Raw genomic sequence first — 24,824 nt, forward strand, 5'->3', positions numbered from 1 at the left:
ATATATTCTGATATGGGCAAATATACATTAACTATCTAATCAATGTTTGGCTCTGATACAGGAACACTTAAAGGCATGATAACAGCTAGCAATGGCTCTCAGCTTAATAGACCTCATCTGAAGTCTCACCCTCAGCTGGGATCCAAGTACCTATTTTCAACCTATCACAATTGCAGTTGGAGCTAAAAGGTTGGCAAGCAGCCATGAGTGCTGCAAAGCAAGCTCTTGCCTCAGTGCAGAGCTCCACCTTGCACCTGAAAGAGCTCCATCTCCAAAAGCAGAGGGTCAGAAATGAACTATGAACTTTGTTACAAATAAACCAGGATGAGCAATCAGATCCAAGCTTAGCTTGTCTCTCCATCGATAGAAGAGAAGTAGATGAAATAAGGACCTCGGTGTGCTTGTGGATTTTTTACCTGTGTGTCCTGCATCCCCACTGCTGCCTGGCCATAGCTGGAGTCCCATGCATCCTCCTGGTGCTTAGGAACATCTAAGCTTGGCATTGCTGTTTGTGCCAGACTGGAGCATAGCCAGCCTGACCTGAGCCCTCCAGACTGCAAGGTTTGGTACAAGAGCTCATATTTTCCTATTAAGGTGCTTGAAGTGCACTGCCTCAGGGAAAATATTTCAATTCAGACAGTTCCAGCAAACAGACAGTTCTGGAGATCTCCAAGGGCACAGCAGCCATACGCACTTCAAGGCTAGAGGGGCATCTGGAAGTTTTAACTGGAACCTGTTGTTTTCCTGACCAGGAGAATGTTACCTCAAGATATTGGATAACAAAAACTTAATAAGAAAATAGCTTGGCCATTAGGAGCTTGACAACTGTGTTTAATATAATGCAGGACATGCTTTACAATAAGGTTCAGCTGTCTTAGTGATATCAGTTGTGTTAATCATCAGGAAAGCTGTTTCTGCTAAATCCCCCACTGTTGTTGCTTTTATATTGCTAAATAATCTAATCTTCAGGGAAGAGCAAAAAGTTCATAGGTTTGGAGAAAAGCTTGCAAATGTAGTTAAATGTAGTTTCTTTTGGTTTAAGACAGGTAAAAAGAGTCCTGTGTTTATTATTAGTCTCACAGTGTTTTAATCAATTTAATCATACTGGGGGGCAGGAGGCAAGGCTGTTTTTCTTTTATTTTGAAATGGCTGGAATTGGTACTGGTAACATTGCTGTAACAATGTAGAGCTAAAGGAATAAGATTACGTGGTAGATACCACAGAACACACAAATCAGCAAGTTGCCATCTCAAATTGCTAACACTCAGAATATCATTATTTATATGGTTAATAAACAGGATAATATAATGAAGCTGCACTCTTAATTAGTCAATATTATCAACAGTTCTTAACACCTTAATTTCTCTCCTTCTAGTCCTTGTTTCTGCTATTCCAACTGAGTTAATTTTAAATTCCTGTCAGACTTCTGACTATGAGTCTGTGAAGTGGTTCAGGTAATGAGCTCCTGATCAGATTGCTTATTCTGAGCTCTAAGATACAAAGCATGAACACTTCATTGCTGCATGGCACATTGTAAACATGTATGATTATTTGCCGGCACTTAAGCACTGAGGTTTTTGTGATAACGAAATTTTCATGAATTATATATGATTGTACAACGGAGGCTGATCAAACTTCTAATTGTACATGTTTTGAGAGTGGCCAGTGCAAAACAAATAACTAAAATCTTATAGCTACTGTTAATTTTTTATCATTTATTACACCACAATCTCAGCTGAAGTCCAGATTGTGGAGATTATTTCTCTGGCATCATTTCCTCAGAGGTTATCAGATGTCATATCTTATTTTTTCTCTTATCCTCATGCTATTGCTTGAGAAGATGAGTAATTTAATCACGTCCCTCGATTTACCTTAAGTATAAATAAATACCAATATGTTTATATTTATTTTGAAAGCGAAATGCCATCATCTCATCCTAGATTCTAGTCACTGGAAATTCCAGTATACTGTGGATTATTATTATTATTTTTCAAGAGCCTTAGAGAATAAGAATTTTTTTTCTGAACTTAAGCAGAGCAAGCAATAAGATAGTATTTAGCTGAAATAGTGTATCTCAACTAGATTAAGACATACTGATGTCATTAGTGATCGCCATTTTCACCTAGGGCAAATGGAAAAAAAAAAAAAAAAAAGCAGAGACCTGTCTGACGTTCAGAAGGCTGTGACTTAGGACTCTGACCTCAGATCTGTGTGGTCCAGGATTAAATTCTTTCTATTCTATCTAGAGTCATCTGGAATAGAAATTGCCAGACTGCAATCCTTGTCATTTCATCCCTGACCGACAAAGAAGTGCACCTCATCTGGTGGCACAGATGTGCTGGGACGAGCTGCTAGAGCAGTGGTATGAGATCTGCCACATGGCCTCCAGTGGTGTCTGGGGCTGGCCCCAGCAGTGAGGACAGCATTGTTCAGGCTATCTAATGGTGTACCCTGGAGGGAGCTGAAGTTGAGCCGAGCAAGAAAAAAGCAAGTATCAGTCCTGAGCTTCCTAAATCTGGTGCCATAGGGAGGCTGGTTTTGCCACGGCAGACAGGGAATTTTGCTCTTAAGTTACCTCCAAAAACTTTGCAAGAGAAGTGTTTGGACACAACCCTTAAGTTTCACTCACAAATTTGCGTCCCCTCTGGACTGTTACACATCACAAGAACTAATTATGGCCTCTGAGGTCTGTGCAGCAGAACTTGTCAGTGCAGCAGTCTAGTCTTTCCCCCACTGTAATTTTTGTTTCCTCCCAAACCTACTCTGTAGAGTCCCAAGTCTACAAAAAATACTCAGCTGCCCCATTTGATATAATCTCAGAGTGCCTTTTACTGCTCTGGCAGTAACCAGGACCATATCCAATAACAGTAAATACTGCAGGTTGTGCACAATAGGTATTCCTTTTCTAAAATACATTAACTGCCAATGTTTAATTCAAAATCATTCAAATTCAGGTAATACTGAATGAGATCGTTTGTCATTTGATTCATTTTTTCTATTCTCAGCAGACACAGTTTTATTACTAGTCTGAGCAAACCAGAGAACCTGTGCATCATCATAATCATAAAACACATTCTTCTGTCATTAATTAGACACAACTGGGCAGGAAATAACACAGAGGCCATAAAACCCAGTGATGTATATTCAGCTCAAGGCAATAGATTTTTCCTTCAGTTTCCAGAATCTTTTGATAGAACTGGAATAAGACGTATTCTTGCTTTGCAACAAATACTTCTCTTTATACCTCTTTGCCCTACCTTTACTACAGCTTTCTCTAATCTGTGAAGTGAGCCACCCAGCTGTGACAGGGAAGGCAGGGAGCTGCAGGCAGTAACGTATTTTAAGGGCACTTCTAGTACATGGAAAAAGTCACAGTGACTGTGTGAAGAGTGCCTAAAATGTTTCAGACATATCCTTTTCACAAGTTATCACATATGCCAGGGTCATGTAGAAGTCCATGCACAGGGAAATGTGCACAAGATAATGAATTCAGTTTCATGCTTGAATCTAACAAGATAGCTTAGCCTGCATATGGTTTCTTGGTTACAACAGCTAGATAATATCAGGATGAGAATCATGGGGTAGAGATAGTAAGCAAGAAATAAAAACCTTGGTAAAGACTGTTCTACATATTTTTGTGAGAATAGATGCCATTTGGCACATTACAGAGTCCCTCCAAAAGTGCATGTCAAGCAGATTTCACTCATGCCTGCACTTGAACACCTTGCAGCAAAGGCAGAACTGTACTTTTGCTATGGAAAGTGATAGCATGATTTCTTGAGGTGAACCTCCTGGCCAGGCTGCCAAACACAGGGGCAAAATTACTGACAGATGTGTGTATGTGTGTGGTGTCAGGAATTATACCAGAAGACATAAAATATCAGTTCATCACTGCCACAGCAACCATAGCATAGCAAAAGTGTACAATTTTTTGCAGAACCAGAACAAACACAGGTACAGAATTGCTTCCCCTGCCATATGAAAGAAGTCTATGACTACAGTAAGGACAAGTGAAAAGTCCTGACTAGTTAATACAGGAGAATTCACATCACATTCAACTGTTATCATGTGCATGCACATAAAATTTAATGGTTACACCTGTGCTTATCGACTGTCCACAGATGCAGAGCTACCATTATTTTCCCTAATAAAAAAAATAAAAAAATAAATAAAAATTTACTTTTCTTTTAACCCGAACATTTCCCATATAAGGAAAATGGCACAGTGGAAGATCTTTAAAGAATATGGTACAAGCCTAGACCATAAATGTTCTTTAAATGATGAACTTTAGAGAACTAGATGAGAGGATACAGGGCAGCTGCTATACTGAACCTCTTTTGCCACCCCTTAGTGCTTACTGGGAAGAAGATTCTGTCAAGACAACAGCAAGGGTAGGTATATTCATAGTTTGTCTGTGGATACAGTAGGAGCATATTTTAACAGACTCCTTGGAGAAGTAAATTTTTTTCTATGTCCCCGTGTCCGATAAGTCAGTCCCAGATTTTGATGTTTTTTTCCATCAAGTACAGACAGAACAGAGTTGGGTACAATGTGATTAGGTGATATTTTGGATACTTTTAAATGGACAAATATGTAAAACCAAGAGGCTGTTCACAGACAAAATGGGAATAGTAAAAAAGACCAAATATAGAAATATGCCTTTCACAGTGATACATTATGAAACATTTTACACAGATTGTCAGTGCCAGTGATTCTTTAGTTATTGACCATTTATGGTACGCAATTAGTCCCTAGTGTCAAAGAACATTGCTCCTGATCAGACTGTACAAATGAAAGCAGTGTGCATGCATGAAAGGGAATTTTGTTTTCTGGACATTTTTATCATATTGTACTGGTTTTGTTAAAAACATCTCCGGTTCCCCCATGAATATTTTTAATCAATATATCTCTTCCTCCTACATCAGAATTACCACCTGATTGAGTGTTGTGGGTATGATTTCATCACAAAATGTAAGAAAAATGAGGATTGCAGAGTGACTGCGAAACATTGTGCTAATTAATGAATGACATTTCACAATTACAGTTGGTCAGCGTATACTTCCAGCTCTCACTGAGGTGAGGAGATGAATTAATTTTGAGCAACTAAATATGTTGCAAGGAATGTCAAGCATTTAAAACTTAAAATGAGGAAGGGAGGAAGAAGGGAGAGGAAATAACTTCAAAAACCCCTAAACTTTAGTTCAGAAAGTAGCAAATCTCCTTGTACTAGTGATGATCCAAAAATATTTAGCTAAGATAATAAAAATGTCTTCCTTGCTATCATAACTTATTTCATGATCTACATTAACTGTTATGAATGGTTCCCATTAGTACAGGTTTCTTTTATCAGCCTAGAATATATCAACAATGTTTGCCAGGCAAAGACATTAAAAGAAACAGTAACAATAGACAACAAATTGTATCAACAATTAAGCTTACTAAAAGCAATGCAAGGGAAGATAGAATAAATTTAAATGTGAACCAAGTGAACATACACACCAAGAAATAAAAATAAAGATTCACGACCGTTAACAGATTCATCATATTCAGTAGCTGCTTTTATTCAACAATATATTCTGAAAGCAACTTGAAAAACTTATTAAAGAAAAAAATAAAAAAATAAGTCATTTAGCAGCAGGAGACTTTCTTGCAAAATCAAACTACCCAAACAAACTTGGTGTTGCCATGAAAGATGAAAATGTACGCATTTTCTTTTAATTGGCTGCAAACTGTGAAAAGTGAAAACAAACAAACAAACAAAACTCCTAAAAATAATTATATAAAATAAAATTTATTGAGGCAGTGGACAGAGAAGGTTAAATAAATTCTGTTGGTGTGTTTCTTATAATTCTTCCAATATTAGCAGGTGATCTACACTGAATTTGAGAAGAAAAATGAGCATTTTCACCTTCATTTGGTGTTTCCTACCTCTCATTTTTGTCATGTGATTAATGTCAACTGATAGTATAGACCAGGGGTGTCAAACTCATTTTCACTGGGGGCCTTATCAGCCTCGTGATTGCCTTCAAAAGGGCCAAATGTAATTTTAGGACTGTAGGAGTAGCTACATTTATACAGTCCTAAAATTACATTATGCTAAAGTTTGATGCCCCTGGTCTAGGGTGAAGAGTGCACCTGAACAACCCTGGTCAGGGTATTAAGGATCCAGTTGGTGAGAATAATGCTCAATGCATGAAAATGATATTCTGCTATAAACAAAATGCAGATATATGAATGCAAACAGGAGTAAGACCTGTGAAATAATCTTTGTAAAAAAAAATGGATAAGTTTCAGATACACTTGAACTGTGTTTGGTTTGAGAAGGGAATAGAAAATTGGAAAATTCAATCTAAGAAGAACAACAAAAGGGATATTTTTTCATTAAAAAAGCTAAAAGTGGAACAAAAAGATCTTTCTTTTTAGGAAGGGTTTTGTAAAGACAATATTGATCAGTTATATTTAAGTCTCTTAGAAATAAGGCTGATCGGCTTACTTTTACAAAATAAGTGTTAGGCTGGATTTAGAAGAAGGATTTTCAAAAGGGTTGATACCTGAATTCCAATTCAGGCTCTATAGGGATATTGTGGAGTGTCTTTTATTTGAAGCTGCAGGAACAGATATAATAAACGTCTGTTGGAGATAGGCAAGGTATACTTGTCCCTTCTAAAATGTGCATGCATACACATATAAAAAAGTGATTCTCCAAATTAAGCAAGTCAGAATATCTTATAAACCCAAGATATCAGGACCTAAAACTGTCAACTTCTTTCCTCCCTCATTAATCTCAAAATATAACTCAGCTTCCTGGACAAAATTATACGCTATAGATTCAAGTAATGATTTCTGTCTAGTTAAAGAGAACAATAACACATATTTCATGCTTGTCAGGCATATATTCAAAACAAACCAGATATGTTTTAGAACAGAGTTCAGACTTTTTTATGACTGATCAAATCTGATGTTTATCTTCAACAGAACAGACTAATTCAGGATTTATTAAAAAGAATTGTGTTCATTTGTTCCCTGGAATTTTGTACTATCATTTAAAACATATTCTGCAAAGACACTTATTTTGCAATTATTTACCCACTGAACAAAACAAATATTAAAAAGTGGGAATAAGACTTGTGTCACATCAGCCAGATTTGGGGATGACTGTGTCGATAAAACTAAGAAAGAAAGACTGGCATTCTCAGGGTTGGATAGTCCAGACAAGTTCTGTGGAGATTTGTGTTAAGACCTGTGTTATGATTAACAAATCATATTTTTGGAAAAGAGACTGATTACAGAGGTCTGTTGGCATCAGCTGTACCACCAGCTGTGTCCCCTCCAAGCTTCTTCTGCACCTCCAGCTTACTTGCTGGTGGGACGGTGTGAGAAGCAGAAAAGGCTTTGACTCTGTGCAAAGCGCTGCTCAGCAGTAACGAAAACATCCCTGTGTTATAAACACTGTTTCCAGCACAAATCCAAAACACAGCCCCATACTAACTACTATGAAGAAAATTTATTTTAGCCCAGTGAACAGCAGCACACACAGATATCAAGAAAAAACTAAATTGGAACTCTTCATCTTGGAAAAGAGAAGATATTAAAAAGATGGTTAGCACAGCAATTTTGTATGACTTCTTGTTTCTCATGATGGCACAACTAAAGACAGCTAGTGAAATTATCATAAAGAGTGTAATTAAATTAAGTAACTCATTGCCATAAGGTGTTTCAGAGGCCAGATTATAGATGGGCTCGGAAAATAAATTTTAAAACAAATTCATGGAAGCAAAGTCCACTAGAGACTATTGAGTATGCTGATGCAAGTGCAGTCTCTGGCTCTGGAAGTCCTTAAAGCGTAGATTGCTGAAAGGTGGAACGTCACACCAGGGAAAGTGTCACTGTACAATTGTCCTGTTCTTGTCCTTTTTTACTAAGCATCTGCAAGCGGTTACTGCCAGAGACAGTACACTTACCTAAACGGATCTTTGATTTAATCAGGAAATCTGTTCTGAAATTCTTAAGAGTGAGGCAGAGAAGATACAGTAGGTCATCCTCTAAAAGAGTACACTTAAAAACCACTGAAACACTACCTAATTGGTCAATAGTTTAAATATATCAATAAATAATATAATGCAATTTTTAACCATCAAGTTTATTACATTTGTCTTATATATATGGCAAATATTTTCCATAGTTGAAACCATGTCATCCAGAGTCTGCAGAATTCCTAAGCCCAAAATTCTTAAAAGGACCACCAAAGTTGTATTGTTCCTATAAGTTTTGGTTCCTCCTTCCTGTGTGAATGACAACTTCTGCCAGTTGCTTCCTCTCTCACCTTCAGGGAATTTTGAAAGTAATGGTTTAAGAAACATTTAATGCCTGTTACCTACCCCTTCAAATGCAGACACAGTTCTATCTACAAAATGAATATAACAAAATACGCCAGGTTTAAATATAAAGTTAAAAGATAAGATGATATTATATCAGAAAGCAGAAAGAATCTGGGAGTTATTTGTAGAAGTCACATTTTACAGAGGTCAAATATTATGAAAGACTTCAGTTCCTTTATCACACCTGATAGACAATCTTTAGAGAGTGTTTATTTATCTACCAAAGGCAGCCTAACAATCTTCTATCTTCAGCAGGCAAGAGACACATTTCTTTTATATCAAAGAAAGAAATGTTCTGTTCTTGACACGTCAGCTATTTCACACCAAAGTCACTCCTCACTGAAGTTTACTTCACAGTGTCTCAGAGGTGACTACCAGTGGTCAGTTTTCTCACCGGGCAATACTGCTTGCTTTGATTTCTCTGGTATGATTTAATGTCCAAGCAATCAACACCTGGGTAAGTGCCCCTGGGAATAGGTTTCTTGCTTCCTCAAGTCCCCACACTAGTTTCAGCAAACGTGACTCAGGTGCTTTTGGAATATCCAGGGAGAAACTGATGATGTGGGAGAGAATTATTAACAAAACCCTACGTGCTGTCAAATTTTGTGTGTCACCTGACTGAAGAAAAACATACATTTTCTGTAAGCAATCGCTTACACTTACATGCCAAAACTGTGTTTACGTCATACTTCAAGTGACCTTGTTCTCTTGGGAAGCTAGAACTTATGCACACAAGTTTCCCTGTCCCCAGTGCAGAATGGGAAGAGAGCATCACTGTTCAGGAGGGCTGAACAGGCTGTTGAGAAGAGACAGACAGGCAGGTGAGCTGAGGGACTTGCACTGTATGTAAGGGAGAGGTTTGACTTTGCAGCCCTTACAGTTAAGGGTGATGCAGTTGAGATCCTGTGAGTGAGGATTAGAGGGTGGAAAACAAAGAAGATGTCATTGTGAGTGTCTACTGTCAATCACCCAGCCAGGATGACAGCACTGGTGAAATCTCACTGGTGATTTCAGGAGAAATCTCTGGCAATGCTATGGGCATGAAGTGCCTTGGGACACATCCACATAGACTTCTGACACAAAGCAGCTTGGCAAAGTTGTTGGTAAAGAGCATGGCACAAATGGTCCTGGGCTCTTGGTGGACACCAAGATGACCAGGAGCCAGCAAGGTGCCCTTGGCCAAATGTGGCAGCGAGTGGTACCCTGGGCTGCATGAGGCAGAGCATTGCCAGCAGCTGGAGTGAGGCAAGCCTTCCCCTCTGCTCAGTGCTGCTGAGCCCAGGCCTGAAGTGCCGTGCCCAGGTCTGGGCTCCCAGTCCGAAAGAGACATGGGCGTACTGGGGAGAGCACCCAGTGCCCCTTCCCCACCACTGAGGTCATTAGAATGGAGTGCTGGGTTAACCCTGCGGTGTCTTGGCAACGGTTCTGTGCCAACGCGGACTGTCACGGGCAGGAGCCAAGCTCTTGCCCAGCAGCGCCACTCGGCACTTGGACACACTTTGGCAGACTTTTGCCAGCAGTCTGACCGCTGTCGTGTGCTCACCAAGTGTGTCTAACAGAAGGCTTCTCCTTGACTCATTGGGATGGGACAGATGAACTGCTGCCGTGGCTCCAGGTAGGCTCCCCCCATGCACAGCTCGGCAACAACCCAGAGCATCTGGACCCTGCAGCAGCCGATTTTCTCATGCCCGACACCCTTTACTCTGCAGGGACGAACCTGAGCCTGTGCAGCAGCGCATGCCCATCCCGGCATCAAGTGAACCACTGCTCCGGCAGCATGTGCGGGTGACCCAGGGCTGTGTGACGAGGAAGAGGGACCTCCTCCTCTTCAGTGACACCCTGGTCATCGCCAAACACCAGTAAGATTTGCAGAGCCCAGCTGCCTTTCCTCCCAAGCCTTGGCTCTGGCACCAGCGCAGGGAGATCCCAGGACCACCCAAGGCCACTGGCACCCTGGCACTGGATACACCCATGACCATGACTGTGGCAGGGGGACCGGGGAGGGAAACCAGTGGGCTTGGACTCCTCCAGGTCACTCTCTGCCACTCCTCTCTGCAGACGTGGCAGCGTCCCATGCCCAAAGCTCTGCCTGGCCCTGGGCCAGCTGCAGGTGCTGGGCAGCACCAAGGGGGCAGCCGGCGATGCCGCTGAAGAGGAGGAAGGAAAGCACACCACCTCACTCCTCCTCATCTGGCCCTGCAGCTCGTGTGTTATCACTTTCCGGTGAGTCTCAGTGCCACATCCCATGGCAGGGTTGGGCAGAGCCTCTCTTCTGCCCCATGGGACTTCGCCCTGCCTCTGTGGCCATCCCCACAGAGCAAAGCTGTGCCAGTGCCTGCCTGTGCCCGCAGGCTGGGGAGCAGCGGCACTCAGGTTGTTTCTCCTTTCTATCTGCAGCTGCCGGGCAGTGAAGGAGCTCTGGCTCAGCGCTCTCCTTGGGTAAGCCCTGCCTGGCAATGAAGCCTGGGGGACTCATGCTCACATCATAGGGGATGTTCTAGGTATCATAGCCCTGCAATGTGGGAAGAGCATTCCCCAGCTAGGAAGAGCTGCCCCCAGGGCAGTGGGCAGCTCTTGCAGCAGGCAAAGCTGCTGGAGCTCCTTCACCCAGCTGTGTCCAGAGAACACCTGCCCAATCCCACCTGGACCTTTGATGCTGCTCTCCACTTGGATTCCGAGTGGTGCTCGGTTGCTTCGGGCACTTGGAAGGGCTCCCTGGGCTGGCAGGGGAGGGGAAAAGTGGCTTGTGTCTCACACAGCTCTTTCTTTGCCCCTTCCCCATGCATAGACCACCAGAAGGAGTGGAGGGAGCCCAGGTCACCCAGCTGCCCTCCTTCAAGGTGCTGCTAAAGGAGCTGAGGGGCCGCAATGCCGTGAGTGTCCCTCCTGTCTCCACTCTGTCTCCAGAGACTGTTCCAGCCCAGCATCAGCTGCATCACTTCTTACCTTCTTCTCTTTTTTGCTTGCCCAGGCCATGACACTGCATGCCGGCAGCCTGGAGAGGCTGCTTGAGGGCCAGGCCAAGGTGAGGATCGCACAGAGACAAATCTCAGCCATCTCCACCTCTCACACATGGCCAGGGCATGATGCAGCTGGCTGGGGGCCCTTTCTGCTGCAGGGCTGTTGGGTGAGCACAGCACATTTCTTGCAGGCTGATGCAGAGCAGCAGCCCCCACCTGTCGTCCCCTCTGGCAGCCAAGGTAGAAGTGGACGGCTGGCTGGTGAGTTGGGAGAAAGCGGGTGCAGAACAGCCCTTCCCTCCACTCGTGCTGCACTGGGGCTGCTGCTGCCCTTCCCGCGGAGCCTGTCTGTCCCTGCTATTCTGCAGCAGGAGTGACCTGAGCCCCCGGGGTCCCTTCTTCCCAAATGATGCTTGTCCCGTGCGCTCGAGGGTGGGGTACAGTGTGAGGGGCTCCAGGAGCACTGGCCTGGTGCTTCTGCTGCACCTCTCCTTGTTCTTTTCTTCTTGGCAGAAGGTGAGACCCGCAGCCACAGGAGGTGGCTGCCCTGGCACTTTCTGCGGCCAGGGACCTCAGATGCTGCAGAGGCACAGGGGCCATCGGGCTCTGCCCACTCGGGGGTTCTCTTTGGCCGGCCCCTGGCAGCTCTCTGCAGCCAGGATGGTGTGCTGCCCCAGCCCATCCAGGTAAGCAAGCCTGGCCAGGGGATCCCCATCCCACTGCCTCCTCTGCAGAGCCGGTGTCTCCACTGGAGGCATCCCAGATGAGTCTTGGGAATAAAGCGCACTCCTCTCCATGTCACCCAACTCCAGTCACCCCTCTGTCCTGCCCCAGGGAGAGCTGCAGACCATCCACACTCCCTCCTGTCCCTGAGGAAGGTTGGGCTGTCCTGGGGCCCGCCTCCAGCCCACCAATGTCCTCCTCTCTCCCATGCAGGACCTGCTGGCTCTGCTGCATGAGCAGGGCCCATCCACGGAGGGGATCTTCCAGCTGGCGGCCAGCGAGTGCACCTCCCATGACATCAGGGAGGCCCTGGACACCGGAGCACGGGTTCACCTCGCAAGCCAGCCGGTGCACGTCCTGGCTGTCATCCTGAAGGTGAGCCCTGCTGACCTGCCGTCCGGCAGCTCCCGGCTCTGGTGCTGCTGATGGGCACCTGCCCGAGCAGATGCCCAAACCCAGGAGCTGCTCGGCACCCAGCGTGCTGGGGATGCTGCTTGTGCTCCCGACGGCACCACTCACAGCCTCACCAGCAGCCCTTGGCGTTGCAGGACTTCCTCCGCAAGAACCCCTCCAAGCTCCTCCACTCAGAGCTTTACCAACAGTGGATGGATGCCCTGCAAAAGACCAGCAGGCAGGAGCGGCTGGTGGGGCTGAGAGAGTAAGTGTGGCCAGCAGCCTGGCGGCTCCACAGGAACTGCCAGAGCCCGACACCTGCCTGCAAAGCCACAGCCTGCCTGAACAAGCTGTGTTTTTGGCCACCCACCTCTTGCTGCTGCTGTGGGCTCAGCATTTGGGGGGGAAAGTGGCACAGAAAAGTGTTTCTCTCTCTCCTTGGAGCAGTGCCTGCAAGCATTGGGGGTGGCTCCGCAAAGGGACTCTCACCAGAAGGGCGGGCAGGGAGGGAGATGCCCATATCTCAGCGAAGGCAGTCCCTCTGCTGTAGAGCCACCTTGGCCAAGGAGCCTTCCCTGGGGTGGGCTTGGCTGACATCTGCATGGGACACCTGTCTTGACAACACCTACTTCGTCTGTTAATGTTGCCTTCCTGTGTCCACAGGGTGGTCAGCAAGTTACCTGAGGCCAACCTCCTCCTCCTCCAAAGCTTACTGAGCCTGCTGCAGAAGATCAGCAGCAATGTCACCATCACCAAGATGACCACCGGTAACCTGGCCATCTGCATGGGGCCCAACCTCCTCAGCCCACCCGAGGAGGACACGCTGCTCCTGGACGCCTTGATGCAGGTGACAGGGAAGGTACACTGTGTTTGCCAGCCCACTGCAGCCTTCCAGACCCACTCCAGCTTTGCTCTTTAAAGCTTCCTGGCTGCCTCCTCTCTTCAGCAAATGCTCGTGGGGGGGCTGCTGGGAAGAGCAGCCCCACAGCTGCAGCTTTCTGTGCAGAAAGCAGGATGAGGAGTGGGAAGGGCTGTTGGACCTCTTTGTAGCCAGCAGGTTGGAAACCAATGGTTTACCGTGTGCAGGTGACACAGCTGGTCGAGTTCCTCATCGAACACCATGAGGAGCTCTTCGACGAAGAGGAGGAGGAGGCCAAGCTTCCAGGGCCACCGGCCAAGGCTGGGATTGCCGGTGGGCAGGTTGAGGAGTCACGGGCACCAGGATTGGAGGGAGAAACTGCAGAGGTACGTGAGGTCCACACACAGCGTGAGAGAATGCCTCCCCCCTCAGAAGGTGGGATTGCCACTGTAGGGGCAAGCAAGTTCATCCACCAGTCTGCAGCTTTGCAGAAGTGCTGAGTGAGGCTGATGCAGGTTGGCCATCACGCTTTGTGCGGTGATCCCACCACAAGTGGCACAGCTGGGCTGAGAAAACCCATCCAAGGGACCTGCCTTTTAGAGCTGAGCTGGAAAGTGGGCAGGTGTCATCTTCTTCGTTTCCATTGCAGGTGTCTGCAGTCACTCCAGAATGCGCACCCCAGGAGAGCTCCCCTGGGCTGAGCAGGTAACATGAGCTAGCTTTGATTAAGAGTAGAATTGATTCATGGTGATTGTGGCTGTACCTGTCTAACAATCCTCTTGAATGGACAGTTTTCCAAGCTCTTCGCAGGAGGGGGAAGCACCATCCCTCAGGAAGAGAACACACACCTGCAAAGAGGAGAGCGATGGCCTGCTGCTCAAGCGAAGGCAAACGCTGGCCACGGAGAGCTCAGGAATGGACAACTGAGACAATCCATCAGGGTGAGAAGACCAAGGAACCCAGATGTGTAACACAGCCTACTCTCCCTCTTGTGAATTTTCACGCTGCTCTGAGTATAGGAAATAGTTCTGTGGTGCCCAGAGATGGTCCCAGACGAGGAAGCAGTCCCCTGCCCTTGGGAGAAGGTGGATTTCTGGAGGAAAAGATCTCTCCAGTATTGGCAGTTTTCATTTTGCGCTTAGAATCACAGAATCAAAATATAGTTTGGGTTGGAAGGGACTTTCCAAGGTCATCTAGTCCAACCCCACTGCAATGAGCAGGGACATCTTCAGCTAGATCAGGTTGCTCAGAGCCCTGTCCACCCTGGCCTGGAATGTTTCCAGGGAAGGGGCATCTACCACCTCCCTGCGCAACCTATGCCAGTATTTCATCACGCTCATTGTAAAAAAAGTTCTTTCTCTTGTCTTTGTCTCTGTCTTTCTTCCTCATTGCTGTGCTCAGGTTCAGTTTTACTCTCCATTCTTGCTTCAGCTGTACCCAGGCCTGGCCCTAGAAACATAGATTTGTATGGCCATTGAGCCAAAAGCCCGTGTGTTCACTTAAGCCTCCATAAACTTCTGCAATCTAATTAATTAATAGAAAAACACCAAAGCCTAATACCCAGCTCTAAGGAATTCTGCAGGGGAGAACTCTGGATGGATATCGCCTTTCATGTCAAAGCACCAGTTGCTTGTTCTCTCAACCTGGTGCCTAGCGCCTGTCTTTTCCCCCCATCTTTCTCAAGGCAGGTTGTAGAGGTGGCTGAAGAAATCACCCTCGTGCTGCCACCTGCTTGGCTCAGATGGATGGTCAAGCAGGGGCTCCGAGAAAGAAGATCACATCTCGTCCTTCCTGCAGAAGTTTCACATTTGTTTTCACATGCCAGTTGGCAATTTTCAGATAGTTATAATAGGGTTTTTAGCCAGTAGGGCGAGAGAGTTTGTTAGTTAGTTAGTAAGTTAGTTAGTTAGTAAGTTAGTTAGTTAGTTAGTTAGTTAGTTAGTTAGTTAGTTAGTTAGTTAGTTAGTTAGTTAGTTTCTACTATAGGTAGCTGTGTACTGAATACATTTTATTCACATTCCAGTTTTCACTTTTACAATATTTACAAAAGCATTTTGAGCCAATTTGGCAAGAGAGTTAGTAAGTTTCGTTTCTACTGTAGGTGTAGGTGTAGGTGATCACTGTAAAGTCCCACTGAATTTGGCTGTGATATGACCGTCACTACTCTTCGTCTTCAAGTGAAGCGCCGCATCAGAAGAGGATGTGGTCCAAAGAAGGATTTGTTTGGCCCCTAAGCATTTCAGGCTTTCTGAAATCAAATCTGAGCTAGCAGGAGATGCAAACTGATAATAATGGTTTCCACGTAGCCAACTGTCAGGGATTGGCTCAGGGAGCATGGACATGAGTCCACCGAGCAACTGTACGAGCAGAGCCCATTCTAGTTGACATAAGTAGGCCTTAGTTAGCTTAACTATTAGGCCGTGGGGAAGGGGGAAATGGAAAAGTACTGACTAAGGCAGGGTCAGCATATGCTTGAACAGATAAGAGTCAGAAGAATGGGGATTGTCCTTGAAGAGATAAGAGTCAGAAGAATGCGGAATGTGCATAGTTAGCTAAACCCAAGTAGGTGGAGTAAGTAAATGTAACCTTTTAGTGCTAAGCCTATTAGATAGAGACAAGTATGCATAATTATGGTATTTGGTATAAATACGCGCTACCTCGGGCAATAAAGTGAATCATGCTTTATCACTCACATTGAGTCGGTCTGCATGTTTTCCTCAGCCGCGAACTAGCAGCCAACTATTATTCCTGTCGCTGAGTCAAGCACACAAGTTGAGGGTCACTACATTTTAATACTGGCTCTCTTAATTTGGAGGGTCATTAAGACCTTGTGAGTCACTCGAGGTGATGGTTCCAAATGAAGCGGGAAGAGTAAGGCATGGAAGAGATTTTATTATTTCTGGGAGACACTGTACAGAAATGTCAGACTGCACACCTACAGAAAAGTGCTGGAACTAGTGTCTTTCTGTAAAAGTGAATAAATGCTCAAAGTAATTGTATTAAATGAAAGTTTATTTTAATAAAAGCCAGAGGGATTGGAGGTTGGGGGGAGTGAGAGGGAGATTCTTATCTGATGTTTCCTCTGGTCATTATTTTTCTGGTTTTAGACTGAATAAAATGTAGTTGTGTGTCACTTTGACTTTTTAGATCCTACAACACAAAAAAACACTATCCACCTATACTTACGTGTGATGAGGTGCAGCAGCCCCTCTGGTGGATAGATGTAACTACCACACTCCAGAAGCTCCCGCTACTGTGAGACAGTTTTTTCCAGCCTATTTCCCCTTCTTCCCTATCAGCATTCTTCCCTGCGACGTCCATTTTGGTATGGTTTGGTTTATCTTTTAAATATTAGACACCAGCATCCTAAGAGAAAGGTGTAATTTCATTTAGGTGTCCTTCCCTGGAAACAAACTCACTTCCCAGAGGTAGAAAGCCAACACTGTTCTGCCTGCTTTTGTAAGGCAAGAAGTACTACCATAAATGCCAACTAGAATGCTCAGTTTCAAAGTCAAAAGGTTTAATTAATAAAGTACTCCTAGTATTACTTTGAGTAATGAATCAAAGGTCAGAATCGCCATGCTGAGACATAATTTTCAACTCATTTGAAAATACGGGATATTTTGCATATCTAGCAAAAACTAAAATTAAGGACAAGATCAAAAACACACTTGCCCGTTCAAGAGGTAATTTATTAAAATTAAGAGGAGAAATCTGCTAGGTGTCTCCCTTCCCCTCTTCTACAAAACGGAACACAGCATTTTGGGTTTGGGTTTTTGGCTTCTCCTGACTTTGCTTCATAGATTTGGAGCCAAAGAGACAACAGGACTGGCTCGAGAAGGCAGAAGGACAGCGTTCTTCTCTCTACCAACTGTCTCAGGGACCCCAGGAAGAGTGGGAAGTGGGCAATCCCCCTGGGCTGTGCGGTTCTGACCTGCTCTGTTTCTCGGAGTTTCTCCTCGATATTTTAAAGGCTGGGGTCTAAAAGAAAGTACCAACCACTGTCTCTCACATTATTCTCCTGGATAAGATGTCCAGCATATAGGTGGATAAACACACAATGCAGTGGGGGAGCAACTGGCTGACAGGCTGGGATCAAAGTGTTCTAGTAAATGGGGTAATGTTGGGCTGGTGACCAGTCACTAGAGGGGTTCCACAGAGACCAATCTTAGGGCCAGCACTCTTCAGTGTCTTCATAAATGACTTGGACACAGGACTTGAGGGATTACTTAGCAAGTTTGCCGATGACACCATACACTGTGCCTTGTAGAACAACTCTATACAGATTATTTACCTGAGTAAAATCTCCCTTATATGTACTCCTTTTCTCTGATCTCAGAAATCTGATTTGTGCAATATGAAGGTATTACAGAATGTGGTTGATTTTCACTACACACAAAGTAAATGCTTGTTCCTTTTCTGACATAAAGGAAAGACAAGCGCAGAGCAGAAAACAGACACACTTCAAGAATTCCTGGCTAATCACAGAATATCAGGTGGGAATGGCCCACAGCCCAGCAGTCTGCCCATCTAAATATTAAAACTGGTCAGTGTTGAGCAATCACCTCATTAATACCATTTTGAGTCAGGTTGGTGTGCACTTTCCTGTAAAGGAATAAAGCTGTAATCAGTTTCTAATTACTTTATCATTTGTTCCTTGGAACCAACTAGTTTTTGAAAAGAACAGGGATCAGTCATTACACAGATTACTTTGATATACCACACCACAAAATAGCACATTTTCCATTTTATTTTGATTAAAAAGGATTTTTAATAAAAAAGACATACCTAAAAAGTGGAAACTGCTCAGTGGTTATCCATACTCTCACCTCTGAAGAAATAATAATTAGTTACAATCAATAGTTACACTGATTATTCATTAGTTGTTTCTGCTATGAAACAAACAGAAGAACAACAGTAAGTTTCTTGTAACAGTGTGAGACCTTAATTAAGATGTATAGGTGTCTTTTTAAAGTTGGTAGTATTGTAGAAGGATCAGTTTTGCTAAGAAGACAAATATCTAAGTCTTTTTTGTTAATGATTGTGGTTGAGAGAGGAATGTATCTAAAAATGTCGCATTTTTATTTCTAATGTCAGTTTAACTTTCAGTATAAAAGCGTAAGACAAAACAAAACCAAAAAAAAAAAAAAAGAAAAAAAAAGAAAAAAAAAAAGAAGATATAGAAATTCAAGTTGCAAGGAATCCCTGTGAGTCCAGCTCTCTGCTCAAAGCATCCTCAAAGTTAGTTCCAGCTTCAAAGTTTTATCACATACCTCAGAGTCATATCCAGTCAATTTCTGAATATCTCCAATGGTGGGCACTTTGAAACCTCTTTGGGCAGAATTAATGGGAACTTAGATTCAGTCAATACAAATTCAAATAAATCAGTCAAAACAAATACGAGTAAATCAGTCAATACAAATACAAATAAATCAGTCAATACCAATAAAGTGAAAAAGTAAAGTAAACAAAATAAAACTACTCTGGAGAAGAAACTGTCTCAGCTTTCAGACCATATTCAGTTAACATAGTTTTTGAAGGTACAGATCAGAGTCAGACTTAATAAGAATGTTTCATCTGAATTATTTTTTTATTACTTGTTCACTAGTTTTTAGTTTTGGACTGGAAATCCTCAGCAGCAATTTTATGAAACCTTCTGTGGCAGTTGCACATCCGCCTGAGACCTACAGCCTTCAGTGGGGCAGCTGATGGCTCTTTTAGCACCTTAATGGGACCCTGAGTCAGTTGACAGGGTCATTAGCAGAGGAGGTGCCTAGAGTAGCTGCAAAGCTTCTGGACCTGCCAAAGGCCGTCTTTGGAATGGTCTTCTCAGAGCAGCACGTCTGTGAACTGGAGCTCTCTCCTTAGACTGGGATGCTGACTAAGGAGACTTCCCAGGATTGAGAGTACCTCATCTCCTCATTTGGCTGAGTAGTTATTTACTGGATATATCCTTGAATGAGTCCTTGACTAAGCAGGCAAGTGTGAGTCCTTGCCTAGTTCAGGCAAGTGATTATTTCTTGTGGGTATTCTGGAGTCAGAGGGCTCTGGTTTTGTTTCTTGTGAGTGTGTGCAGGCACACTGTGGATCCTCATTATTCTTATTTTACTGTACCCCAATAATCTCCTCAACTGATATCCGAACCTGTATTTTCTGTTGTCAGAGTGCTAACTAATTGTATAAACCCTGTTTCTAGTCTGTTCATTGGCTGCGCTTTTCTGGCTAGAATAAAGTCTGATTTGGAACTTGTTGTCCGCCTAAAACGGACTTTGGAGTGCCTCCGTGACACTTCTATATATAGATTCACAGAATCACAGGATGGTTGGTAGGGACATCTGGAGGTCATCTGGTCCAACCCCTCTGCTCAGGCAGTCAGCCAAAAGGAATGAGCTTTGTATTTACTCCGGAATGACTTCTGTTTGAGGGAAAAGAAGTGGATAATAAATCTGTTTTGCAATGTTAATAGGAATCTTATATCTAGATACATTCTTCAGATAAATCATTGGAAAAATTTCCATTATATTCCAAGAGAATGGGTTCAGATTCCAGGTGAAATTTTTTTAAAACAGGAATCCAAGCTTAGATTCCTATGTAGTGGTACTTTTTCTTAGAGAGATTTTTGGTTAGAATAGGTTTGCAAACTGAAGGAGATAGATATATGTAGTTAAAAATATTTTTTACATCGAAAAGAGAAAGTGTTCCGTTAACCTTTGGAAGAGGTTCCATACCACCTTGCAAAAGAAATAAGATGGTCAGGAAACCTAACTGGTTTTCACAGGGAGTTTGATGAATTTCTAAAAATGACTTCCTGGTCTATGCATTCCAGTTCTATAACCATGCTAAGTTATGAAGGAGTTGTTCCAAGTTCAAAGAATGTGGAGAAAACATTACTGAAATAATGAAAAACATCATTTTGGCATTGCCTAAAAGAAAATCTCATGTGGTTTTGTTTTAATCTCAATTTATTTCAGGAAAATGATTTGTAATATGAACTGAAAGATCATACCAACACGAGGTGTTTTATAATTATGAAAGTGAGCAAAAACATTCTAATAAACTTGAGCTGGATCTGACTTGAGTTTTAGTCATGAAAGTCAGTTTATTTGTGACTTTCCTCCCAACTGAGACACTATTTTGAAATTCTGCAAAAATTTTTTCAAGCACTTCTGCTGTTGGACACGTAGCCAGAACTTTCCCAGAGTTTAGCAGCGCTCTGTGTTCCCTGCACACATGGCCTGCAAGGTCAGTGCTAGAGGGACAGTTGCGGGGAGCAAGCCAAGTGAACTGCATCAAGGATGAGGAAAGTAGCATACAGCAATCAATAACACACAGAAGTAAACAGATGTTTCTAATGGCAAGTGTTACACACCTTTTGTAGTATCTGCTTTCTGAGATGGACTTTGTTGCAAAACATTTTGTGTAAACAATCCTACTATCAATTTCAGAATAAAAATGAAAATTGCTGAAAAGATTTCTTAGGTAATCCTTAATACTTTCCATTAAAGTATTTCTTAAAAGAAATATGAGATAATACACCACAAGAAAGATTATGTCTTTGATTGGCAATACATTTATTTGCATTTAGAAAGAGTAAGGATACAATTTTTAGATTTAGAAGTTTCTCTGCTACTTAGATGTAAATTATTTTATTCTCAAATCCACTTTTGTGGATTTTGAAGATTCTCACTTCAAATGAAAACTGACAGTTTGTGTCCAGACAGAGTTCAGGGCACTGAAGACTCAAACACTGTGAATTTGTGCCTGTAGCATTTTCTCCTCATTCCATGTATTTCTAAAGGCTGGTATTGGCCAGATCCCCACTGCCTACCATTGATAGAGCTCTGTTGAGCTTGCTTTGGAGGTTGTGAGTGTAGGGCTGCCATCATTTTCTGTAGGAAATGTCCCTGCTCACAGGTCATCCTTTAAGGAGTGGTAATTCTGGCAGCTCTGTGTCTGCTTCCCCCTCACTTCTGTCCATTGAGCCAACCTTCCATTAACCTTCCAGTAGGGTATGTCAGAAATGCACCTTTTCACGATGGTTTTGCATGTTTGTTAATGAAAGAAGTTATCTGAAGTCAATGTACCATTTCTTGTTTCCCTGAACCACCTTCCATGAATGCACTCTATGAAATTAAAAATATTTAATTACCCTAACTATATAATGCCAATATAATGAACTTCAGCATTTTTAGAGCAGATTAATGTGGTATATAATTTTACTAACAGAAGAACATTTTAAAGTGTTAAGTAATGGCTTAGAGGGATGTAAAAAGACAATAAAAGAATGTAAGTAGTCTACTCTGAATTAAAATGATGTTAAATCATCCATTAAAAAAACTGCACAAAACCCTGTTGTTCTCTCAGTTTTCAAAGAAAATTTCACTGAGTGCATCCATGTAGGGCTAGTCTGGGGTTGTTTCCTTCCTGCTAGTTCTAGATATTCATACTGGGATATGATCCCACTGAGCATAATCTCTCCCCCTGCTAGAGACGGGACTTCTCCTGGGCTCACAGGAAAGGAGAGACCAGAGATGTATTCCCATGGGTCTCCGAGAGAAGGAGGCCAGAGCTGGGTGGACATCAGCCTTACAGTGAAAAAAAACAAATACTAATATTATGAGAATTAAGTGATCACATTCAAGAACGTGTCAGAGTAGAGAAAAGCAAGAACTCTATCCTGCCTGTCTTTAAACAAGCGACTCAGCTTTTTCCAAGTCAGACTGCCTGCTCGTATCCCACCTTGCTGAAGGGCTCAACCATTTATCAGATTTTATTTTTCCATGAACATAACTTTGTTGGACTTGAGTTCTTTTATTAAGCACTGCTTTTCATTATGTGCCTTCTTTATTACAACTTCTTTTCATAGGCAAAGCATTTAAAATATCTGCTATTTACTCATACAAATGTCTTAAATAAGTCACATAAAAATCAATAAAGCAAATTAAGTTAGAAGACTGACATTCATTATGCAAAATTAAAAAAAAAGAAAAAAAAATAATATTGAACAGAAAAATCCCAGAATGTTACTAAAGCCCAACCCCTAATATTTCATTAGGTGTCGCAGCTTAATAAAATATCAATAAAGTCACAGAGTGCAATCTGTAGCTTAGTCTGTATCAAGTCTCCTTTGTTTACAGATCGTATAATTGTTCAGCACTCTGGATATGTGATACCAAAGCAGAAAAGGCACATAGTAGCAGCGGGGCTGCAGGTATTGGCCATAACTGAGAGACATGTCATGGGCACGTGTGACATAATACCATATTAGGGAAGTTCTCTGTACATTGCACAGCACAGTTGGGAAAATGTTGTAATTTAGGACAAACAGATGAAATCACCAAAGCTTTAAAGTCTTTAGAATAGCTAAGGAGAATCAAAAGTACATATAGTTGTGCATCGTCAGTCACTGAATTTATTAGTGAGTGTCAATGGACATAGCAGTATAACACTACACATATGTAAGCTAATACTGCTGTTCAATGAAACGTCATACTCATCACATCAGTAAGTATTATGGTCCATACATCATTCTGAGCCATTTTTTCCAAGGGTGTCTCAAACAAATCAGAGATTTACTATATTCCGGGAATTTTTTAGCTTTGATTTTTGCTAATGTCCTATGACTGACCGCGTGTGACCTGAATGGAATTTTGTCTTCTAGCAGACAAAGATGCAGCAGCTAGATACTGGTGGGTGACATTACAGAAAATCTCTAGTTGCAAGAAGAACTGAGTCATCAGATAGATGCAGTGTCTCTTTCCACATCCTAATTCAGGCAAAGATTGGAGTGGATTGTTATGTGGTAGGTCACAGACTCAAGCTTTTAATGCACTTACTGAAAAACTCACAAGAAAAAGGATACAAAGATGAATCTTGCATAAAATTCATCCAGATCCCCTCAAATAAATGCCATCATCTCCTTCTTACCAAACAGGAAAGAGTTTGTCTGCCATAGTAGCTGTCAAACCCACACTATGAATATTTCTAAAGAGCTCTCTGGTCTGGGAACTATATACAATTGTGTACTACATGTCTTCTGGTAGTGTTTTTCCACAGAGACATCACTCAGACACAGCTTCTCCACAGAGAATAAATTCACAGAGCTGAAAACACCACAGTCACAATCCTAAAGGAGAAGATGGACATTCAGCTGTTTTTTCCAGGCTGAATGGCACCACACACCCTCTCACGATCAGATGCCTCTGTGAAGGGAGAGACTGCATTCACTACTACTCATGTGTGAAGGGTATGTAGGCAGGCAATCTTGGAAGAAAAATGAATAGCTAAAAGTGAAAGAAAAGTCCAAGAGCAATCATAATTTGTTGCTAATTTTTAGGGTTCTTATATTAAAATTAAAAATATGCTATGACTAACCAAATAGCAGAAAAAGTCATTAATATTCCAATATTTTACCTTAAATTACTGTGATAATGATATAATATTTTATTAGGAATGGGGTTGTTTGGGTATGTTTTGGTTTGGTTTGGTTTTGGTTTTGTTTTTTTTTAAAGTTTCATTTCTCTAATTCTCATTTCAGTTACTGGCTATATCTTCCGAAGTAAAACTGTGGGAACTTGCAAGTGATGTAAATTCAGAGCTGTTGAAACTTCTTTCTTGTTGTGGTCCTGACCTCCCAGTCACTCACCCTTTCATCTGGTACCATGCTGTCTCCATCTCTGAAAGTGTTTGAAAGACGCATAGATGAGGTTCTTAAGAACACAGTTTAGAGGTGGACTTGACAGTGTTAGCTAACAGTTGGACTCAATGATCTTAAAGGTCTTTTCTAAGCAAAATGATTCTATTAATATGATTCTATGCTAGGACCTCATGAGATATCTCCAGGAGAGACATCTCAAGCCTGAAACAATCCTTGCCTCCCTCATAGAGTTTAGGATATGACAATGCGACAGTTTTTAGACAATGTAAAAGTAGCAGAGCAGAAACAAGAATCTGGCCAGAAACAGCTGAATTTTCTAATTTTTCTCTGCAGAGTCAGACAGCAATCAAAGAAAATGTATTGTATAGTAAGTACTTCATCTCTTTTTTCCTGCTTCTTTAAGATAGCAACATATTATGTGACTTATTTTACTTGTCAAAATGCTTTTGCCACCAAACTAGCATAGAGCAGTATTAGAGTAGTAGAAAATTCAGCATTAGAGTAATATAATATTAGAACATGTCAGTGGCTGAGTATGTACGAGCGTATATGCAGGTGTGTGGGGAAATTTGAATATCATTCTGCTGAAATGAACTTCAATGGAAATGGCTTTGGGTTCTTGGAAAATCATTTAATCCAGAAGCCCAAAAGCTAGACACACTGTCACTGAAATGAGTGCAAACATTGTCTCTTTAAGAAGAATTGCAAAGAAGGTTATCACCAAACATAGCCTCAGAGCACTAAGAGGGTAGCCTGAGCATACTGTGCTCAGTAAACCACCCATGTAACCAGAGAGAAACTCACTTTTTGCTGGCCAGACTGCTGCTGAGAGCACTTCTTGGAACATTTCTCCA

This window comes from Streptopelia decaocto, assembly GCF_964273445.1.
Source record: "Streptopelia decaocto genome assembly, chromosome: 4".
NCBI classification, from domain to species: Eukaryota; Metazoa; Chordata; class Aves; order Columbiformes; family Columbidae; genus Streptopelia; species Streptopelia decaocto.